This window comes from Dipodomys merriami, unplaced genomic scaffold, assembly GCF_024711535.1.
Source record: "Dipodomys merriami isolate MVZ:Mamm:240054 unplaced genomic scaffold, mDipMer1.0.p SCAF_48, whole genome shotgun sequence".
Taxonomy (NCBI): Eukaryota; Metazoa; Chordata; class Mammalia; order Rodentia; family Heteromyidae; genus Dipodomys; species Dipodomys merriami.
In genome coordinates this window covers 8,525,001-8,548,492 of record NW_027206046.1, presented here as the reverse complement: position 1 = coordinate 8,548,492, position 23,492 = coordinate 8,525,001, and the positions used below count along the sequence as shown (strand labels likewise).

General features: G+C 47.4%; 1 protein-coding gene across 3 annotated transcripts in view; it reads left to right on the top strand.

The window, feature by feature from the left end:
• The window catches only part of Cgnl1 (cingulin like 1), a 143,769-nt gene that overhangs the window by 27,586 nt on the left and 92,691 nt on the right, over window positions 1-23,492 (top strand). The window contains exon 1 of one of the 3 annotated variants that reach the window (XM_069995327.1): window positions 7,250-7,337. The exons of the other annotated variants lie outside the window; for them this stretch is intronic. The gene's annotated coding sequence lies outside the window, so the exon portion shown is untranslated. Of the gene's footprint in view, window positions 1-7,249; window positions 7,338-23,492 lie in introns of those variants that run through there. 3 annotated transcript variants of the gene reach the window in all.

Below are 23,492 nucleotides of genomic sequence, written 5' to 3'. Positions count from 1 at the left end.
AGTGAAAGTGCTTATCGCATGAATGAAGCCCTGGGTTTGATTCCTCAGTACCATGTAAACAGAAAAAGCCAGAAGTGGCGCTGTGGCTCAAGTGGTAGAGGGCTAGCCTTGTGTGAATGAAGCTCAGGTACAGTGTCCTGGCCCAAAGTTCAGTTTGTAGGACTGGCCAAAAAAAAAAAAAAAAAAAAAAGTGCTGGTCTTTTTTTTTTTTTTTAAACTCAGACCCTGAGTATTATCCCTGAGCTTTTTTCTCTCAAGGCTGATGTTCTACCACTTGAGCCACAGCACCACTTCTGGCTTTTCGGTGGTTCATTGGAGATAAGAGTCTCATGGACTTTCCTGCCCAGGCTGGCTTCAAACCTCAGTCCTCAGATCTCAGCCTCCTGAGGAGCTAAGATTACAGCCTGAGTCACTGGGTGCCCGCCTGGCTGGAAGAATGATTTATTTGGGGCTCTTAGTTTTCATCCTTTCTGGTTCTGATGGGCTTGGGATACACTATTTCCAGGTCCGTGATAAGGCTGATGATCATGGTGGAAGGGTGTGGAAGAATAGAGCTGCTTACCCATGGTGGCCAGGAAGCAGAAAGAGACAGAGGAAAGGGGCTGGGACAAGATAGAGAATCTCCAAGAACATACCAGTGACCTACTTCCTCCAACTAAGCTCCGCCTCTGGAAGTTTCCACATCTTGGAATGCCATTAACTTATGAATCCATCAATGGGTTAATCCATTAGGTAGGCCAGAGTCCTCATGATTCAATCAGCTGCAGTGGATAATGTCATATCTAAATTATAACAGGTCAGTTATAGACATTGCTCCCACCTTTTTACCAAGTACACACTGATATCATGAGTTACCTTCACCATACTGGCCCAAGCTCTGTGTGGGGTGGGAGGGGAAGCATGGGGATGTTAATTTCTGTGTCCTTGAGTTTCCTGGAAGGGAATTCATTGCTGTGAGAAACTGAGGTGGCAGGCCTCTGGGGAAGATCAGTATTGAGTTTGGTTGGTATTACAGCAGGCTTAGAGCAGGTGCAGGACACTGGTTGGCTGCAAGGAGAAAACATGTAGAGGGAGACACTTATCTCCAGCCAACCATGAAAAAGCCAGAAATGGAGGTGTGACTAAAGCGATAGAGTGCTAACTTTCAGCAAAAGAGCTCAGGGACAGCGCCTAGGCCCAGAGTTCAAGCCCCATGACCGACAAAAAAATTTAAGACATATATAGATATAGATATGTAAAGTTCTTCAAATTTCCCAAGAAATCCAAAATTTCAACTTCAGAGGCTTAAGCCAAGAGAGCCAGTCAACTATCTACTTTGGGGCAGACCCACAACTCCAACCTCCAGCTCTCTAAGAATAAACTAGACCTGGGCTGGGCAGGTGGCTCAGTGGTAGAGTGCTTGCCTTGCATGCATGAGGCTGAAAAGCTGAGGGACAGTGCCCAGGCCCAGAGTTCAGGCCCCACAACTGATGAGAGAGAGGGGGGGGAGAGGGAGGGAGGGAGGCAGGGAGGGAGGGAGGGAGAGAATGAATATAAACTAGACCTATTTAGGCAAGGCACATTGAATCCTAGTTTTAATGATCTCAGGCCTAGCCACCAAATGGTCCCACTTTGCTACTTTTGCTTTAGATATCTCTTAATGCTGTAGAAGGTGAAGTCCCTTGTTAGAAGGTTCTGGCAGTCCTAGATAAAACCAGAGAGTCGTAAAAACATTTGTAATAGCGTTTTAAGGTTGTAGCATGGTCTGAATATAGTCTGGAAAAAACTGGCCTGCATGATGGTTTAGATATGATCTCTGACCACATAATATAACTTAAAGAATGAATAGTTAATTTGCTCCCGAGAAGAATGTGGTCTAGAAGACCAGTATTTTTAAGATGGTTTAAGGATTTGTTTTTAAATCTTGTTATTCGAACTGTCCTAACTTTGAAGCACATTGGAGAAGGGCGTCATAGCCCAGTGTGCTTGTTCACAGCCAGCATGTGACATGCGACACATGTGTCTTGATGGAGGCTTAAAGATAACTAGAGAAATGGTGACTGTGCAATTGTGTCCTGTTCCTAGATCCATCCTTCCAATAGTTGGCTGAGTCTTGACAGTCGTGCTCTTATTTCTTGAGCCTCCAAGATAGGTAGCCAAGCATCTAGAAGTAGAAGCCTCTACAATTTGTAGCTGAGCCCTACTTGGCTCCAACTGACCCATGAAATTGACTATTTTTTAAAAAAAAATACAAGTGTATTGCCAGGAGCTGGTGGCTCATGCCTGTAACCCTAGCTGCTTAGGAGGCGCTAAGATCTGAGGATCAATGGTCAAAGCCAGCCTAGGCAGGATGTGAGACTCTCTCCAATCAACCACTAGAAAACTAAGTGGTGCTTTGGCTCAAAGTGGTAGAGTCCTAGCTTTGAGCAAAAGAGCTCAGAAACAGAGCTCAGGCTCTCAGTTCAAGACCTTTGACTGAAAAATAAAAACATAAGTTCTTTCCAAAGGCTACGCAGGACCTTTAACTATTACTTATATCTTACTATTTCCCCTAGGTGGGTGTATGAATATCATCTCCCCTTACGGACCCTGAGGTTCAGGCTTTTAGGGTCCTAATCAGTCCAAGACTGGCGGGCAAGTCCAAGTCCAAGGTCACTTAGCATTTGGTTGGCCTGGGGCTGATGCGATTGAATGTGTTCTTTGGAACTTGCTCTCAATGATGGAAGTATTCCATCACTGGCTCTGTGTGTGGTGTTCGTCGGTATTTACATTTACTTTGCTCCTGCCATAGGCTGGCATTTAGCACTCCCTGGGAGGGATCTTCAGTCAAGGGCTGTGATGGAACCTCCCTCAAGGGAAAAGAGAGAAGGGAAGGGTTCCTCTAAAGGAGGACTTAAGCTAAAGCTTTAAAGAGAGCAGAGCAGAGCATGGGCTGGGAAGGTGGCTCAGTGGTAGAGCGCTCGCCTTGCATGCCTGAGGCCCTGGGTTCCATTCCTCAGCACCACATAAGCAAAAAGAAAAAAAGCCGGAAGTGGCGCTGTGTCTCAAGTGGTAGAGCTGAAGAGCTGAGGGACAGCAGCCAGGCTCAGAGTTCAGGCCCCATGACCAGACCCAAAATAAAAATAACTAAATAAATAAAAAAGAGAGCAGAGCACAAGAGAAGGGTGTTTCAGTTGATGGGAACTCTCAGCAGCAGGCCCAGGTTTAGCAGGGGCCTGTCTGGGCATGGCGCTATCTATCTATGGATCTGGGCCAGATTCTGTGGGTCTCTCTGCCCTTTGCCAAGGGTTTTTTTTTTTTATTTTGTCAGTCTTGGGGTTTGAACTCGGCCTGAGCGTTGTCCCTCAGCTCTTCAGCTCAAGGTGACCGCTCTACCACTTGAGTTACAGTGCCACTTCCTGTTTTCTGATGGTTTATTGGATATGAGTCATGGATTTTTCCTGTCCAGACTGGCTTTGAACTGGGATCCTCAGATCTCAGCCTCCTGAGTAGCTAGAATTACAGGTGTGTGCCACCAGAGCCCAGCAGGGGGGTTGTTTTTTGTAGGCAGAAAGAGGACTTGGCTAGTTTGTATGCTCAAGGGATTCTAGAACTTCCAGCAGAAGCTTAATAGCATGGTTTGATGTGTGAAGTCCCTTTTCCTCCTCCTCTTCCTCCTCTTCCTCCTCTCCTCTTCTCATTCTCCTCCTCCTTCTCTTCCTCCTCCTCCTTCTTCTTCTCCTCCTCCTGCTCCTCCTCCTCTTGTTCCTCCTCCTCTTTCTCTCATGAGGCTTGAACTCAGCGCTTGGGTGCTGTCCTGAGCTTTTTGGGTCAAGGCTAGTGATTTCCCACTTTGAGCCACTTCAGTTTTCTGGTGGTTTATTGGAGATAAGAGTCTTACGGATTTTCCTGCCCGGGCTGACTTTGAACCACGATCCTCAGATTTCAGCCTCCTGAGTAGCTAGGATTATAGGTGGGAGCCACCAGTGCCTGGCTGTGTATGTGTGTGCATGCACATGTGGGTGTATGTGTGTGTGTGTGTGCATGTACATGCGCTTACATATGCATGTGCGTGCTGCTCCTGAGACTTGAATTCAGGTCCTAGGTGCTGTCCCTGAGCTTTTGCTAGTGCTCTACCACTTTAGTCACATACTTCTGGCTTTTTCATGGTTGCTTGGAGATAAGAGTCTCCTATATAGAGTTTCCTGCCTGGTCTGGCTTCAAATGGCAAGCCTCACATCTCAGCCTCTTGAGTAGCTAAGATGACAGATGTGAGCCACTGATGCTTGGCTTCTAATACTTTTTTTTTTTTTTTGCCAGTCCTGGGGCTTGAACTCAGGGCTTGGGTACTGTCCCTGAACTGCTTTTGCTTAAGGATAACACTTTACTACTTGAGCCACAGTGTCACTTCCAGCTTTTTCTGTGTATGTGGTACTGAGGAATCGAACCCAGGGCTTCATGCAAGCTAGGCAAGCACTCTACTGCTAAGCCACATTCCCAACCCCTTCTAGTACTACTTGTAGGAACAAATACTTTAAAAAAATTGTGACTGAGGACTTCTCTACCTCTCACCCTCTTTCCATTCCTCCCTGCCTGCCTGCTTGCCAAGTCTTGCCTAGGCTGCCCTTGAATTCCTTGCAGCCCAGTTCTAAGCAGACCTGTAGAAAGGACACGGCTGGTCTCCCTGGAGGACAGACATGTTGTCGGGCCTGGCTGGAAATGTGACCTCTGGGGTTTTGGAGGAGCTCTTCATGGGAAAGCAGTGCCTTGTGAGCATTGCTCCTCTATGCCTGCTTAGGGTGAGGGAGATGGTGTCAGGAGCTGGAAGTGGACAAGCCCTAGGTGCCCACGCAGCTCCAGGCAAACTCAGATCTGTGTGCTGCGTTTTCACAGCTCTTCCCACTCTAGCAAGCACTTCTGCCCCAAAGAGAACTCTCAAGATGGGAGTGTATGTGGAGTGGGGCATGGAGCCAGGGAATAGCGGGTAAGGCACCCAGGACAGTCTTCTCTGGAGCCCTGGAAAAGTCCTGTAGCCCTGTGAGCATAAGTGGGCCATTCTGGGGGAAGGGAGCAGGAAGCATAATTCTCAAGAAGTTCACGGGGGAGCTTGAACTTAGGGCCTGGGTGCTGTCCCTAAGCTTCTTTTGCTCAAGGCTAGAGCTGTACCACTTGAGCCACAGCACCACTTCTGGCTTTTTCTGAATAGTTTATTGGAGATTAGAGTCTTAATGGACTTTCTGCTCTGGTTAGCTTCAAATTGCAGTCCTCACATCTCTGGGCCTCCTAAGTAAGCAGGCTTACAAGTGTGAATCACCGTCCACCCCCCTCCCCCAGCTTTTTTTTCTTTTTTGTGCCAGTCCTGGGACTTGAACTCAAGGACTGGGCACTGTCCCCCAGCCTCTCTGTGCTCAAGACTAGCGCTCTACCACTTGAATCACAGTACCACTTCTGGCTCCTGTTTGGTTCTGAGGAATTGAACCCAGGGCTTCATGCATGCTAGGCTAGTACTCTACCACTAAGCCACATTCCCAGTCCACCCAGCTAATATTTTTTTTTTTTTTTTTGGTCTGGTTGTGGGGCCTGAACTCTGGGCCTGAGCACTGTCCCTCAGCTCTTTAGCTCAAGGCTAGTGCCCTACCACTTGAGCCACAGCGCCACTTCCGGCTTTTTTCTTTTTGCTTATGTGGTGCTGAGGAATCGAACCCAGGGCCTCAGGCATGCAAGGCAAGCGCTCTACCACTGAGCCACCTTCCCAGCCATCAGCTAATATTTTTATACCATGTATTTTCTGTTACAATCTAGAATTTTTGTTTATTTTGTCAGTCATGGAGCTTGAACTCAGGGCCTGGGCGCTGTCCTTGAGCTCTTTTTGCTCAAGGCTAGTGCTTTACCACTTTGAGGCACAGCTTCATTTCTGGTTTGTGAGTGGTTAATTAGAGATAAGTCTGATAGCGACAAAACATCTCAGCCTCCTGAATAGCTAGCGTGAGCCTCCACCAGCACCTGGCTAAAACCTGGAATGTTTTGAACAGAAAAGTTGGTCTGTTCTTCCTCCTGAAAATTTCTCCCCTGGCAAATTGTAACCATTGGGAAAAAGTAAAATAGCTTGCAGCTTTAGTAACAGCTTTGGAAGGAGACAGGACTTAGACTGGATTAAAAACCAGAGGATCAGGCTGGGAAGGTGGCTCAGTGGTAGAGCGCTTGCCTTGCATGCCTGAGGCCCTGGGTTCGATTCCTCAGCACCACATAAGCAAAAAGAAAAAAGCCGGAAGTGGCGCTGTGGCTCAAGTGGTAGAGCGCTAGCCTTGAGCTGAAGAGCTGAGGGACAGCGCCCAGGCCCAGAGTTCAGGCCCCATGACTGGACAACAACAACAACAACAAAAAAAAAAACAAAAAAACCCAAAGGATCCTTCAGTGGCATTTTGTCCTCTGCTGTTTCTTGGAGGAGTTACTAGGAGTTTTGATGTTGCTATTTGAAGGGTTGCATTTTCAAGTGCTGATTTTACTCAAAATGTTACAAAGATTGGCTTAGTCAGACAGGCCACTTCCTAATGGGGTACGACCCACTGGAGGGGGCATCCTGTGCTCACTGACAGCGGAGGAAAACTGAGGCCCTAAAATGACATCATTTTTCCTTTTGTTCAGCTAGTCAGTGGCATGGCAGTTTCCTCCAGAAGGAGTCTGAGCTAGGACTACTGCAAACTGGTCTTCGAACCCCTGCCGGTGACCTTACATAAATCACTCTCTCTCTCTCTCTCTCTCTCTCTCTCTCTCTCTCTCCTCTCTCTCTCTCTCACACACACACACACACACACACACAGCAGGTGTTCAGAAAAGAGTGCAGGTCCAGTTTGGCAGGAGACAAGAGCTTTCGGCTTAGTTTGGGGGTAAATGGGCTTGGGCCTGAGGGGAGGGGATGGGGCTGGGGCTGGGGAGGGGGACGTGGAATTCAGAAGGCTTCCTGGAGAGGACAGGCCAGGTCTGGAAGAGGAAACGTCCCTGGTGAGCGTGGAGGGGAGGTGGTAGGCCATTCCGATCGATCCTGGGAAGGGCGAGGACAAAGGGGTGGCAGGGTGAGTGTGAGGCTGGAGATGGGGTGGGGATGGGGTGCTGGCCGGGCGAGGGCGCTGGGACACACCATGGCGGGGTGGGGAGCACGGTGCTGACTCCGGGGGCTGGGCTGCGGTCCCGGGGCGCTGGGCCGTCCCGCCCCTCTCCCCCTCCTCTGGCTGCCGGGGCCGGGTGGGCGGCTCCCGGCCGCGGCGGGGCGGGGCGGGGCGCGGGATGGCCCGGCCTCTTGGCGGCGCCGCGGTGCCTGCTTTCAGGCCGGGCTCTCCGGGAGGCAGAAGGACCGGGACCCAGGAGAGGGCTGGCGGGGGGTAAGTAAGCTTGGAGCGGGCGTTGGGGAGCCTCCTGCGCGGGAAGTGGGGAGGACTAGGGGACCCAGGGACCGCGGGGATCCCGGGTGCGCGTTCTCCGCGCGCGCGCGTCCTCCTCGGTGCCCGCCGCCGCTGCCGGGTGCGCCGATCTGAGCTGGACGGTGAGCCGCCTGCGGGCTCGAGTGACAGCTGGGAGCGCCCAGGTCCCTCTCCTGCCCGGCGGGACTTCACTTCCCCCGCATGCCGGTTCCGATCGTCCCTGGGACGGGAATGATTTGGGGGTCCACTCTTTCTGGGTGCCCGCCGGGCCCCCCTGCGCGAGCGCCCACGCGCCTGTGCTCGGAGCCCATTCCCTTCCCTTCCCTTCCCTTCCCTCGCACGGGCGCTTCCAACTTCCCATCACGGTTTGGCCTCCGGACAGGTGCTTGGCTGTCGAGTTGGAGTGAGTTACACTCAAGTTTGAAAACTTGGTGTGAGTACCACGGGTGTACTCACTTCACCCCGAGTTTCCTTCCTCCCCGCCCCCCCCCCCGACGTTGAGGATACTTTTCTGGGGAAGCCCCTTTACTGGCGCCCAACCGGGCTGCACATCTGGAGAGCTGAAAAAAAACAAACCCAAAAACAACTCTGGCTCCTGAGTCCCGCCTGCAGACATGCTTATTCTGGGGTTTGGGGGTGCCCTCCCCCGCACGGCTCTGATAGGCAGGCAGAAGGTTCCACAGCGACTAGGGGACCCCTGAAGACCGCTCAGGCTTCCTAAATTCACCCCCATCCCAAAGGGCCTGTTTGACTTTCTCAAGCTTTGACCGCAGAGGGTGCCTTAAAGTGTATGTGTGTGTGTGTGTGGGGGGAAGTTCTCTTTGTTCCTACCTCAGTGTTGACAATAAATATTCTCAGGCTTTTTCTGTCTGGTAGGTAGGAATAGCAGGTATTAAAACCAAGAGTCCTTGAAAAGGTCAAGGTTATAATCTGAGTCTGTCCTCTTAGGAAAAACCTGGGGTTTGTTTAGATTAAAAGGAGGAGAATACTCTAGCAACATGACAGCTATTGGGCGAAGCCCACTCTTCCCCTCCGGTTGACATGATGGTTTTCGCATAAATGCGAGGAATTTTCATTCCAGAAGCCAAGCTAATGAGGTCCTTCAAGTTCTGTGGTTGATATTTGTGATCAGGTGTGCGTGTGTTTATGAGTTAAATTTACTCTTGGGTGTGAACAAGACCTGGAAAGGTAACACAGTGTAAGGTTTTTTTTTTGCTTTTCTTTCTTCCTTTACTGAGGCTTGAACCTAGGATCTTGCTGTCTCACTTGGCTTTTTTCAATTCAAGGCTGAAATGCGTATCCCTTGAGCCACCGTTCCGCTTCTGGCCTATTTGTTGGTTAATTGGAGATAAGAGTCTCCTGAACTTTCTGCCTGGATGGCTATGAACCTCCATCCTAAATTCTGAGACTCCCAAGCCCCTAGGATTACAGACATGCACCAGCATGCCTGGCTAAACTTACGTGGTGTGTGATCAAGTCTTGTAAAGGTAACACAGTGTAGACTTTTTTTTTTTTTTGCCGGTCGTCGGGCCTTAACTCTGGGCCTGGGCACTGTCCCTCAGCTCCTCAGCTCAAGGATAGTGGTCTACCACTTGAGCCACAGCGCTACTTCCAGCTTTTTCTGCTTATGTGGTGCTGAGGAATCGAACCCAGGGCCTCATGCATGCAAGGCAAGCACTCTACCACTGAGCCACTTTCCCAGCCCCAGTGTAGACTTCTTGATTCAACAGTATCTGTGTGCTCGTCTTTGGATTTGAACTCAGGGCCTGGGCCCTGTCTTGAGCTTTTATTTTTATTTTTATTTTTTGTCAATTGTGGGCTTGGGTGCTGTCCCTGCACTCTTCAGCTCAAGGCAACTGCTTTACCATTTGAGCCACAGCACCACTTCCAGTTTTCTAGTGGTTTATTAGAGATAAGAGTCTCACGGCCTTTCCTGCCCGGGCTGGCTTTGAACTCTGATCCTCAGATCTCAGCCTCTTGAGTAGCTAGGATTACAGGCATGAGCCACTGTTGCCTGGCACTGAGCTTTTATTTTTTATTGGTCATGAGGCTTGAACTCTGGGCCTGGGCGCTGTCCCTGAGCTCTTCAGCTCAAGGAAAGTGCTCTACCACTTGAGCCAAAGCGCCACTTGCAGTTTTCTGGTAGTTAATTGGAGATGAGAATCTCATGGACTTTGCTGCCTGGCTGACTTTGTACTGTGATCCTCAGATCTCAGTCTCTGGGTGACTGGGATTTCAGGCCTCAGCCACCAGCACCTGGCTTGTCCTGAGCTTTAATACGCAAGGCTAGCACTCTTCCACTTGAGCCACAGCCCCACTTATGGCCTTTTGGTGGTTACTTGGTAATAGAAGTCTTATTTTCCTGCAGCAGCCTGCTCCCCACCCCCCCATCTTCAAACCTCCATCCTCAGATTTCAGCCTCCTGGATTGTTAGGATTACCGGCATGAGCCACCATGTCCTGGGGGAATTAGTGCTTTAAGGAGCATGACTGGTCCAAGGTGACACCTTGCTCACTGGCCAAGTGACCCTAAAAATGATAGGGAACAACATGAAGAAAAAAACTTGAAGGTATGTTTGTATGGACTGAATTTGATCACCTCTTATTTTATGAAGATGTCGTTTGCAGTGTCCTGGTGTTGAACATGAGGTTTGCCAGGCTTAGTTTGCTGTGTCCTCCGAGGATGGTGTTTGTGTTGGAGCCTCACCCGGACGTTGCCACCTGGCTAGGAATTGGAGGGTCACACTTTTTTTTCCCCCCTGAGGTGCTGGCCCTGTATAGTGTTTCTTTTTCAAGAAGGCCTCCAGAGGTGGAGGAATGAATGTTCCATGAGAGGAAAGAACACTCATTGGAAGTAAAAGTGGGTATCTATATTAGTCTCTTAGTCTTTGTCTTTTTCCTGCCTGTGACTACCATGTCCCTCTTGTTGCTGAATTCAGTTGCTGGACGTGTGGGCGTCATTCATATCTGGGTCTTGACTCTGGCTGTGCAGTAGCTGTTATGTGGAGAGCATGAGCTCACAGGCTCCCCTGACCCTGAATCTTCACCCTTACTCTTTGGAGAGCAAGACCATATGGGATGGAAAGTACTTTCCGCCTGTCTCCTTCCTTCCCTCCCTTCCTTTTTTTCTTTCTCCATTCTTTTCTTCTTTCTCCTTCTATCTCCCTCTAACTTCTCCTTGCCTCTTTCCCAACCCCCCCTCCTCCTCCTCTCATCCTCCTCTCCTCCTCCTCCTCCCCCTCCTCCTCCCCCTCCTCCCCCTCCTCCCCCTCCTCCTCCTCCTCCTCCTCCTCCTCCTCCTCCTCCTCCTCCTCCTCCTCCTCCTCCTCCTCCTCCTCTTTCTCTTCCTTCTCCTCTTTCTCTTTCTCCTTTTTTGGTATCAGAAAAACAAAGCACATTATTGATTGGTTTGTCAACTTGATTTTTGAATTTTTTCTCCATCTGGATTAAAAGGTTTATTTGAGGATTCTCTTGAACTCCTGGCATCTGCATAGCTGCACTTGGATACCCACAGTTCCTCCGAGAATATAGTTATACATTCCATTGGCCCCTGCCCTCCCCCAGGGTATCTAAGTGTGAACTGAAAGAGCCTGATTGAAACATTTCTTACTTTAGGCTAGCAGTTGTAATGTTCTAAACTGATTAGAAAAGAATAAGAAATATAGGAGATACAGGAAGAGTGGAGTGGAAAGCAATGCATCCAGCATCAGAGATAACCATTGGTTTATATTAAGAATAGACGTTCTTAAGCCAGGCCACCAGTGGCTCACGCCTGTAATCCTAGCTACGCAGGAGGCTGAGATCTGAGGATCATGGTTCAAAGCTTGCCTGGGCAGGAAAGTCTATGAGACTCTTATCTCCAATAAACCACCAGAAAATTGGAAATGGTGTTGTGGCTTAAGTGGTAGAGCACCAGCCTTGAGCTGAAGAGCTGAGGGACAGCGCCCAGGCCCAGAGTTCAAGGCCCACCACTGAAAAAAAGAAAAGGAAAAAAGAATAAACAATCTTACTTATTGCTTTCTTTGTTGTTGTTGTTTTGTATTCTTTAAGTCAATTTGCTTGCATTGATCAAATGAGGGAAAGGACGGTTATGGACGCTTGGTATCTTCTTTTTTTTTGTCAGTTGTAGGGCTTGAACTCTGGGCTTGGGCGCTGCCCCTCAGCTCTTCAGCTCAAGGCAAACGCTCTACCACTTGAGCCACAGTGCCACTTCCAGTTTTCTGGATAAGAGTCTCGTGGAGTTTCTTGCCCAGGCTGGTTTTGAACCACAATCCTCAGATCTCAGCCTCCTGAGTAGCTAGGATTACAAGTGTGAGCTACTAGCACCTGGCTGGACACTTGGTATCTTTCCTCCTGAAACTTTATTCAAAGATACTGATGAGCTTTTAATTTTATTATTTTAAATCATTATCATCATCATCATTATTATTTTGGTGCCATGATTGGACTAGAACTCAGGGCTTGGGCATTCTACTATAGCTATTTTTCTAAAGGTGGGCTCTAATTCTGCCTTTTTTGGTGGTCAATTGGAATTAGGAGTCTCACTGACTTTCCTACCTGGGCTGATTTCTATTCGTGATCTTTAGATGTCAACCTCCCAAAGTAGCTAGGGTTACAGGCATGTGCCATTGTACCCAGCTTTGTGGCATCTTTTAAAATGGTTGTGCCTTTCCCTCCGTTTTTGCCTCTGGTCCTGGTGCTAAAACGGCAGAGAGTTGGCTGAGAGTTCTCTAGAGGAGGAGAAACACAAAGTTCAAGGTGAATTGAAAATTGGGCCGGGCGCCCGTGGCTCACGCCTGTCATCCTAGCTACTCAGGAGGCTGAGATCTGAGGATCGTGGTTCACAGCCAGCCCAGGCAGGAAAGTCCATGAGACTCTTATCTCCAATAAACCACTAGAAAACCGGAAGTGGCGCTGTGCCTCAAGTGGTAGAGCGCTAGCCTTGAGCTGAAGAGCTGAGGGACAGCGCCCAGGCCCAGAGTTATGGCCCCATGACCGGCCCCCCCCCCCAAAAAAAATTTCAGCCTCTTGAGTAGCTAGGATTACAGGCAATCCCCCCCCCCCCCCAGTACTTTGGCTAGAGTTTTTTTGGCTGGATTGCAAGCTGGACTTTGCACCCTTTTTCAAAGGGGAAGGTGGTTTTCCTAATACTGGACCAATAGGGATGAGAACCTGCCAGGTTTAAGAATAGTTCCTAATTGTTTACTGACCCTTACATCGCTCAGATGCAGGGGGGAGGGGGGTAGAGGGGTAGTGGGGTGAGGGAGGTAGTGTCCTCTTTTCACAGCTGAGGAAACTGAGACCCCCAGAGGTGTCAGATTCCCTGGAGGCCAGGTGTGTTAGTGCTCAAAGCTGACTACTTCTTGCTGTCTTTCCTCTTAAACAGAACAGATTAGGTAATTGTGTTTTCCTTGCCTCCTTGGCACTCCTTAGGTCTGCATTGATTTCTTCTTCTAGAAGAGGGAAACAGTTTTAGGCTGTTGCAGCCTGTGATTCCAAAGGAAATTTTATAGACTCTTACCTTAAAAAAAAAAAATTGTGATGGGGGCCCGGAAGGTGGCTCAGTGGTAGAGTGCTTGCCTTGCATACATGAAGCCCTGGGTTCAATTCCTCAGCACCACATAAACAGAAAAAGCTGGGAGTGGTGCTATAGCTCAAGTGGTAGAGCACTAGCCTTTTTATTTTTATTTTTTATTTTTTTGGGGTCCGGTCGTGGGGCCTGAACTCTGGGCCTGGGAGCTGTTCCTCAGCTCTTCAGCTCAAGGCTAGCACTCTACCACTTGAGCCACAGCGCCACTTCTGGCTTTTTTCTTTTTGCTTATGTGGTACGGAGGAATCGAACCCAGGGCCTCAGGCATGCAAGGCAAGCGCTCTACCACTGAGCCACCTTCTCAGCCCAGACTAGCCTTGAGCTGAAGAGCTGAGGGACAGCGCCCAGGTCCAGGGTTCAGGCCCCACAACCGACAAAAAAAAAAGAAAAAAAATTGTGATGATACTGAAGTTTTGAGCTTTAGGCCTTCTGCATTGCTAGACAAGCCCTCTACCACTTCAGCTATATACTCCAAGCCCTGTTCACTTCAGTTATTTTTCATACAATGTCTTGCATGTTTTGCCTGGACAATCCCTAGACCTCCATCCTCCTTCCTCTGCTTGCAGTGTAAGGGAGATTTCAGATGTGTGTCACCAAAGCTGGCTTGTTTTTTAAGATAGACTGCTATTTTTTTTGGCCTGGACTAGCTTTGAACTGTATAGGCATGAGCCCCCTCTGCCCGGTCCTAGACTCCTACTTTTGTAGGCATTTTCAAGGAGAGAGTAGATTACACTATTCAGAAACCCACTATTCAGAAAGCTATGTCCCAGAAGCTAGGTTTGAGAGATGCAGTCACAGTATTTATTTCTGTGGGTTCTGTAAACGTCCAAGTTCTGGGGATAATTGGTTGTTGAGTAAAAGATAAAACTTCAGATTGAATTTTCTGGAGTACAATGAAGCTGTGTATATCTAATCACTGCTCACGAGGTAACCAGTGAAAAAACAAAGCAACTCTTCATAGCGATTACCTGGCATGCTTAGGATCCCCGGTTGGTTGGTACCCTAGCTACTCAAGAGGCTGAGATCTGAGGATCTTCCATTCAAAGACAGCTAAGGAAGGAAAGTCTGGGAGAATCTTTATCTTCAATTAATCACCAAAATAAAAGCCTGAAGTAGAGTGCCAGCCTTGAGAAAAAAAGCTCAGGGACTGCTCCCTGCATGTTAGAAAAAAATGTTTCTTACAGTTTCATACTCCACTGTTTTTGCCTATGGTTATTTTCTCCCCCTCCTTAAGACAGAGGCTCATTTGGAGTCACACAGCTATAGTTGAAGATTGGCTTGGCCTGGCTCCTTGCCTCTAATCAAGTGTGAAAACCTTTGAGAGTTTGCTGAGAGTGGTGATTACCAGGGAAAGCTTTGGAGCTAGAGGAATTGATAGGGAAAGAATGAAGGAGAGATAGGACCGACGGAGACTGGCTTGCTGAACAACTCCTGGGACCCCTGCGGGGAGTTGACCACACTGAAGATTTCTTTGGGGCTTTGGAGAATAGGGTAGGTCATGGGAGGAGGGGAAGGAGACCAGGAGATTAGGTCTAGCCATTAGCTGATTGTCTGGAGAGTCACCTCTCCTGTAGATAGACAGAGGGGGGGTGGGGGGAGAAAAAGAGAGGAGTTCTCAGAACCTGTGGTCACATGCAAGTTCCTGTAGGTGTGTGCTGGTCCTGGGGCTTGAAATTCAAGGCTTGGGCACTGTCTCTGAGCTTTTATAGTCAAGGCTGGTGCTCTAACACTTGAGCTTTTTTGTGGTTAATTGGAGATAAAGAGTCTCTTCGTCTTTCCTGCCCTGGCTGTCGTTGAACCCCAATCCTGGGATCTCAGCTTCCTTAAGTAAGTAGCTAGTGTTACGTGTTTAAGCCACCAGTGCATGGGAGAATTTTACCTATGTGTGTGTGTGGGGGGGGGGGTGCGGGGAGGGAGTTCTGGGTTGCCCTGCAGGAGTCCTGAGGTGGAAATAGCTACTTTACTTTCCATGAAGTGCTCCCTAACTTGCTTGTACTATTTCCATATAGGTAACCAGGCATCAGCAGTGAAACTCCTGGGGGTGAGGGTCGGGAGGTCTCTGGCTAACCTTAGCTCTCAGAGGAGAGCCTGCCTGAGATTGCTTACCAGTCTTAAAAGTGTTTCCTTGTAAAACAACCAGTCATCCTGAGGAACTCTGTCCTAGCTCTACTTTCTTGTTGAAAGTAGATAAAGCAGCCATTGCATGATTCTGAAGGTGTGCTGGGGAACAAATCCAGGGCCTTGCACACACCAGGCAAGTGCTGTATTAGAGATCCACATCCCCAGCCGTTTGTGGGGGTTTTTGTTGTTGAGTGGCAACACTAGGATTTGGACTCAGAAGCCTCCTGCTTGCTTAGCAGGCACAGTACCACTTGAGCCACACCTCCAAACTCTTTCTGCTTTAGTTCCCGCCCCCTCACCCCCCCCCCCCCCCCCATCTTGCTTTTTGCTTGGACTGCCCTTGAACTTCAATTTTCACAATCTCTGGTGTTATAGGCATGTGCCACCCTGCTGGTACAGCCTGGGTGTTGTTCCTTAGCTTTTTTTCTACTCATGGCTGGCAGTCTACCACTTGAACCACACCTCACTTCCAGCTTCTTTGGTCAGTTGGATATACAAGTTTCAGGGACTTTCCTACTTGGGCTGACTTTGAACCAAGATCCCTAGATCTCAGCCTCTTGAGTAGCTGGGATTACAGGTGGGAGCCACTGGCTACTTTATTACTTTTGTACTTAGCATCTTTTTGGAGAGTACTCCAAGACTCCACTTTGGCTGTCAATCCTCTTCTCCCAAACTGTGACTGTTTTCAAACTCCAGAGTGCCACTCTTCATTTATTTTGGTCCTGTTGGGCCCAACATTATTATTATCATTTCCCCCAGTTTTCCTACTGACCCTTGAAATGAACCCTGGGCAGAAGCCTCAGGCCAGGGACCCCTTGATGCTGGGAAATAGATCTCGGAGTATTTTCTCTCTGCTGGAGAATGAGCCCCAGGGAACCTCCCTCCCCCCCCCCCCCCCCATGTCCCCAGGAAAGCCCGGCAGGTTTTAAAAAACCAGTGTCTGGAAAACACTCATCAAGGCCTCTCTGCCGCCTGGCTTTAAAAGCTTCCCACCCCGGAGAAGCGACCGTCAATTAAGTCATTTAATAAAAACCTCCCCGGGGTTTAAAGCATACTTGCCAAGTGTTTACATTGCGGTGGCCACTGCTGGCTTCTAAATGAGGCGCTGTGGGACGAGGGCCTTCGGTGAGATCCTAGGCTTTAGGTTTCTGGAAGAGGCCTGGGCAGCCGGATTTGTAGCTTGTCTTGGGGACCTGGACAGGGGATAAACCCTGGGGTGTGCGGTGGGGTGACTCTGAGTCCTCCCCCTGAACCCCCTGTGGTGGGGGATTCTATGTGAGAGGCCCACCTAAATCCTTGCATAGAGATGTAAAAGTAGCTCCTAGGAGGAGAATGACAGCAGGGGGGGGGGGCAGTCCCTCCTGGGAATGGCTACTCCCCACTTCCCACACGGTATTGGAATGGGGGCTCCCAGCAGGTAAAGCATTTAGAGTGCAGCACAGGGCTGAGGTTCTGGGGTTCTGCTCCCTCCTCCACCCCGTAGTTCTTTGTGGGATGTAGAGAGGTGGCTCATACAGGGAGAAGGGTTTGATCTTCTATTTGGGGCTACGGTGCTCGAGGTCCTCCTTTTCCTGGGTCAGGAGGGCTGGGGAATTGAGTCAGTCATTTGGGCCCTGCCTGGCCCTGGGGCCGCAGCTCTGGCCTCTTGAGTCCTGGACCTGGAATTGCTCAGAGGCATTCACTCCCCTACCTGTGTGATAGTGTGGTCCACAGGAGGGGGCGGGGTGTTGCCACTGGACCCCAAGAAAATACGGTTTGCAGATGACAAAACTGCCTCATTTTATCTGCAAAATTCTCCAAGGAGAAGGGCAGTGTGGGAAAGACACAGATGGTGGGCATCAACTTGAGTTAGACTTCCAAAAGATGATTGGAAAGACTTTGAGGCTATTTACTTGTCAGTATTAGAATCAGAACTTGGCCAGGGTGCTGTTCCTTGGCTTTTATCCCTCAAGACTAAAGCTCTATCGACTTGAGCCACAGCTCCATGTCCTGCTTTTTGGTGGGTAATTGGAGATCAGAGTTCTCTGGATTTGCCTGTCCAGGCTGGCTTAGAACGTGATCCTCAGATCTCAGCCTCCTGAGTAGCTAGGGTTACAGGCCGAAGCCTGGCTGTCGAGGGAGATTTTTTTTTGTTCTTTTTTTTTTTTTAGTAAGTTTTTTTTATTGTACAAATACTGTACAGAGGGGTTACAGTTACATGAGCAAGGTAATGAGTACATTTCTTATCAAGCATTGTTGCCTCCTCCTTTGTTTTCTGTTTTTCCCCTACCATCCCTTCCCTCCCAGCTCCACAACTGCACTCGTCCTCCTCCCCACCGAAATTGTAAAGTTTGTTTTTCAACAAAGTGTTTTCTACATCTCATTGTTGCCATGGGTCAACCTGAATCTCTATTTTGTTTTTTCCCTTCCCCTCCCCAAATTAGACAGACATCAAATACAGTGAAAACAGGGTTATACTGTGGGGGGAGTAGGGAGATTTTGAAAGATGATTTAAATGTTAATTTTGACTACTACTAAGGGAATTCAGCTGCACTTTGAAGTGGTTGATTGGTTGATCGCAGATTAATGCAACTAGACAGCTAGGATTTTAGGGAAGTGGGGTGAGGGGTGGGAATTGAAGGAGGTGAGCAAGCTAGGATCCGGTAAGGAACCTGTGTGCATACTTGGTTGAGAAAGGACAGGGCCTGTTTAGCTGTCCACAAGTAAAACAAGGTCTTTCTCTGTCTCCTCTGGTGCCTGGCACACTGTCTTATACTGAGCAGACTCAAGAACACAGTTGAATGAATGAATGTTCAGGTCAGGACCCAAGAAACTTTTGTGAAGTGCAAACTCCACCTATACAGCTCAAGTCAGCAAGAAAGTAGCTTCAGCTGGAAATTTATCTTGCAAATGAAATATGGCTGTCATTTCCTCTTTTTTTTTCCCCCCTCGAGCTTGCAGAATCGATTTCTTTGTTGAGGAATGAATCTGAGTGTGAAACTTTTGATTTATTGTCTGCTTTATACCAATGCATATTCTGCCAAATTCTGGAGAATAAAGAAAAAAGGATTTATAACAGAATAAAGCAAAGGCAGAAACTCTGGGATGGTGTTCCATTGTTATGTGTGTGGTGTGTTTATAGCATATGCCTTCCCAAGAGAGGTTTCTAGATGTCTTAACATCGATTAAGCCTACTTTTTTTTTTTTTTTGGGTCCAGTCATGGGGCCTGAACTCTGGGCCTGGGCGCTGTCCCTCAGCTCTTCAGCTCAAGGCTGGCACTCTACCACTTGAGCCACAGCACCACTTCCGGCTTTTTTTTCTTTTTGTTTATGTGGTGCTGAGGAATGGAACCAAGGGCCTCAGGCATGCAAGGCAAATGCTCTACCACTGAGCCACTTCCCCAGCCCCTACTTTGTACATTTTTTAAAAAGCAAAATAAAGTTCTCTTGATATCCTGAAGTAATATAGGAGAAATCATTGTTTTATTTACTGTCACTTTGGTAACAGGAAACAAACCACAGATAAATAAGAAATAGGAATATTTATCCTCCTAAGGTTAGCATGAAAAAATGTTATCTAATAGTATTTTGTTGTTGTTATTGGTCATGGGGCCTAAACTCTGGGCATGGGCACTATCCCTGAGCTTTTCTGCTTAAGGCTAGTGCTCTACCTCTTTGAGCCACAGCTTCATTTCCAGGTTTTTTTGGGTGGTTAATTGGAGATAAGCCTGCCCAGCCTGGCTTCAAATCATGATCCTCAGATCTCAGCCTCCTGAGTAGCTAGGATTACCAACGTGAGCCATGGGCACCCAGCTCTAGTAGTATTTTCAAGTAGAATTCTCTTCTACACAGAAAAGCAAAGATGTTCTTGGCAGAGCTAGAGTATGTTATATTCTGTCCTTCAGCATTCCCTGCCTGAGGGCTTTCCCTTTCTGAGTGTGACACCAGAACGGAAGAATATGGTCGCTGACACTTCCACTGGGTCCCTTTTCACTTTGATACCCTTGACTTTTTGCGCTGAGCTCTGTTGGAATGGCACCAGATGCCTTCTCCACTCAGAGTGACGCCATTGACTTTGGTCAAATCATTTCCTCTGGAACAAAATGAAAAGTTCTCAGCGTTCACAATGGAAGGAAAATACAAAATTTTAATGAGCCGCCTCTGCTACAGGTTGGAAAGAATCCATGATTGAACCCCATCTTTTTTTCTTTTGTTGTTGTTGTCGTTCCTCAGATGTGTGTGTGGTGGAAAATTTCCACTATGTTTTTTGGAACACACACACACATGTTCTCACACACAAACAAAGTTTTTGGATGCACTTTAAAAAAATTCAAATGAATCCTTAAGATAAATATTGGGAAGAAAAAATAATCTTTTTAAGGATTACTTTGGGATGCGGAGAACCTGAGATCATTGGTACATTATGTTCTAGACTTGACCTGATTTCCGTTTTCTCTGTGTGTATGTGTGTGTGTGTTTGTGTATCTGTGTGTATACCTACCTACACTAACCAAATATTTATGACTGTCGGACATAAATCAAGTACACGTTTTTCGCTGGTTTTAAGACCATCTATACTATATGTGCTTTTTTCTATGCTATATCTGTAGCTTGAATTCATGGCCTGGGCACTGTCCCTTACTTTTTCTACTCAAAGTTGTACTCTACCACTTGAGCCATGGCTCCACTTCTGGCTTTTTGGTGGTTAATTAGAGATAAGAGTCTCTTGGACATTCCTTACCCTGGGCTAGTTTCAAACCATGATCCTCAGATCTCAAAACTCCCAAGTAGCTCAGATTATAGGTGTGAGCCACCAGTGTCTGACTGTCTGTCTCTCTCTTTCTCTTCATGTATATATATTATATAAATTGAGATTAATCTGCATATACCTCAGGAAATATACTAAAAATTAATCATGCTATAACTTCCAAATCACCAGTGCTTGGTACTTTTCTAGGTACTTAACATGCATTAGCACATTGTTTTATTTATTTATTTTTTGTCGGTCATGGGACTTGAACTCTGGGCCTGGACGCTGTCCCTCAGCTCTTCAGCTCAAGACTAGTGCTCTACCATTTGAGCCACAGTGCCACTTCCGGCTTTTTTCTTTTTGCTTATGTGGTGCTAAGGAATCGAACCCAGGGCCTCGTGTGCAAGGCAAGCGCTCTACCACTGAGCCACCTTCCCAGCCCAGCACATTGTTTTACTAATAACCTCATCATTATTCCATTTTTACCGAGGAAACAAGAACAGAGGGATTTAAGTAACTTGCCTAAGATGATCTCCCTGGTTCAAAGGCAATTCTCCCTTCCTGGGGCTTGAACTTAGGGCCTGGGCACTGTCCCTGAGCTGCTTTTGCTCAAGGCTAGTACTCTACCACGTGAGCCACAGTGCCACTCTGGCCTTTTCTGTGTATGTGGTGCTGAGGAATTGAACCCAGAGCTTCATGCATGCTAGGCAAGCACTCTACCACTAAGCCACATTCCCATCCCCCCATGAGACTCTATCTCCAATGTCCCACCAAAAAACAAAAACAAAAAACACAACAAAAACCAAACCCTGAAAGTAGAGCTGTGGCTCAAAGTGGTAGAGAGCTATCCTTGAGGACAGGGCCCAGGAACTGAGTTCAAGCCCCACCACTGGCCAAAAGAAAAAAAAAATTCTTCATACTTCTGTAAAAAGCAGCTACTACTGTCAGAAGTTAAGGAGTTTTGTTTTTTCCTTTTCTACGGGCTGTGGTTAATTCTGGTGGGAGATTCCTGAGAGTTTCTTTTTGAAATCTCAGCAGAAGCATCCCCAAGGACTCAACTTTCTCCTTGAGATGAGTGGTTGGGGTCAGCATGGAGTGCTTGGGTCACAGCTTGTGCTTGTGGTCTTGACGAATAGCTTAAGAACAGCAACTGGAGAGATGTGATTGCTCCAGGATTAAGAACAGTAGTTGTTGGGCCAATGCTGATGGTATAGACTGGGCTTTTTTTTTTTTCCCCCTCCATGTACTGGGCGCTGCCTTAAAACACGTTATTTGTATTATTTATTCTTTTTTTTGGTATGTTTTTATTGTAAAAATACTGTACAGAGGGGTTACAGTTACATGAGCAAGGTAATGAGTACAGTTCCTATCAAGCATTGTTGCCTCCTCCTTTGTTTTCCCCCTAAAATCCCTTCCCTCCCACCTCCACAACTGCACCCCCCCCAGCCTTAAAGTTCGTTTTTCAACATAGTGTCTTGTACATTTCATTGTTACAATGGGTCACCCTATATTCCTATTTAAACTTTGTTTTTTCCCTTCACCTCCCCAAATTAGACAGACATCAAATACAGTGAAAATGGGTTATACCATGGGGAGGAACATGCAGAGCAACCAAAAAAAAAAAATCACATGGTACATTATAAATACGTCAGAAGCAATAGCAAGAAAGAAAAAACCACTTGTGTCCCTATCTTGGGGTTGTTATCTGTATTATTTAAATTTAATTCTTACTACATTCCAATGAAGGTCAAAGTTTTTATTCATTTTCATGTTTGGAAAGCAAAACTTAGAAGCTGGGCATAGTGGGTCATGTCTATAATTCTAGTTGCTTGGGACGGAGAGATAGTGGATTGAGGGGAGTCTAGCGCAAGAGTTTCAATTGCAGGCTATTTGAATGATTTCCATTTTAACCAATGACTAGGTGGGGTGGGGGTAGGACTGTCATTCCAGCAACTGGGGAAAGCACAAATAGGAAGATCATACAGTTCAGGCTGGCCTGGACATAAAGACAGACCCTATCTTGGAAAGAACTGACATAAAAAGAGGCTGGTGGAGTGGCTCAAGTGGTAGAGTACCTGCTTAACAAGTCTGAGGCCTTGAGCTAAAATCCTACTATTGGCCCTCCCTCCCCAAATAAAAGACAGAAAAGAAGACAAATGACAACTGTATAGATTCTTCTACTTACAGTTGTTACTCCTCAACAAATGTAGCTACCATGAGGTTTCTGTCACCATGAATAAGTTTTGGCTGGTCTCAAATGACAAAAACCATGCAATCATATTGATGTAGTATGTATTGTTTTGTGTCTGGCTTTTTAAAACAATATTTATGCAAGTCTTTCATGGATGCATGTGGGAATAATTTGTTCTTATTGTTAATCAGGTTGCTATGCTTCTTACTGTATTTTTCATGGTATTGACCATTGATTTATGGACTTTGGGTTGCTCTAGTTCTTGACTTATATTAATGTTACTGTGTGTGTATATGTGAGTGTGTGTGTGTTTGTGTGTGTGTGAGTGATATTGAGGTTTGAACTCAGGGGCTTTGATAATCAGTCTGCCTTGTAAGACCCTTCCTCACCTCTGTGAACTTTTTTGCTTTAACAAAAGAGGATTTTTGCATTAGCCCCTTTAGACATTTTTGTCTCACACTTTTTGCTTGGAGTAAATCTCAGATCATGATCCTCTTACCTATGCTTTCCGTTTAGCTGGGATTACAGGCATGAGCTACCTTACCCAGCTAGTATTGAGTTCTTACGCCTGTTTTGTATATGAATGAGGCTGTTAAGGAATATATAGCTAGCTAGCATCAGGTTGGCTGTGGAGTAATTGGCCTACAGTGTGAACCCTGTTTCCAAAGTGAATGTACCAGTTCACACTGCTACCTAGCACAATACCAGACTGGGCATGGCTTGTCACCTGCATTTCAGCCTTTTGATACATATTGTTGCTTGTGTGCCTAACCCTGACAGGTATGAATGAACCCTGCTGGTATGAATGCGTCCTGATTTGTGTGTGTGTGTGTGTGTGTGTGTGTGTTGTGGGGTGTGAACTCAGGACTGGGTGCTGTCTCTGAGTTTTTTTTTTTGCTGAAGGCTAATACTTTACTACTTTGAGCCATAGCTCCCTTCCAGTTTTCTTTTTTCTTTTTTTTTTTTGTCAGTCATGGGGCTTGAACTCCAGGCCTGGGCGCTGTCCCTCAGCTCTTCAGCTCAAGGCGAGCGCTCTACCACTTGAGCTACAGCGCCACTTCCGGTTTTCTGGTGGTTTATTGGAGATAGGAGTCTCATGGTCTCTCCTGCCCGGGCTGGCTTTGAACCGCGATCCTCAGATCTCAGCCTCCTGAGTAGCTAGGATTACAGGCGTGAGCCACCAGCGCCCGGCCCTTCCAGTTTTCTGATGGTTAATTAGAGCTAAGAGTCTCACAGACTTTTCTGCCCAGACTGGCTTTGAACTGCAATCCTCATATCTCAACCTCCTGCATAGCTTGGATTACTGGCTCCTGGCCTGATTTTTGTCCTCATAGAATTTATAGGCTAGTTGAAGGAAGGAGAGAAAGAAGGCCCAGAAATGCCATACTTTGGGTCTATTGGAGAAGCCATGTCTAGGGAGCACTGTGGGGAGACCCAGTCTGTGTGCTCAGAGCTGGGGTCCATAGAGTCTTTGAGGAAATGGCAG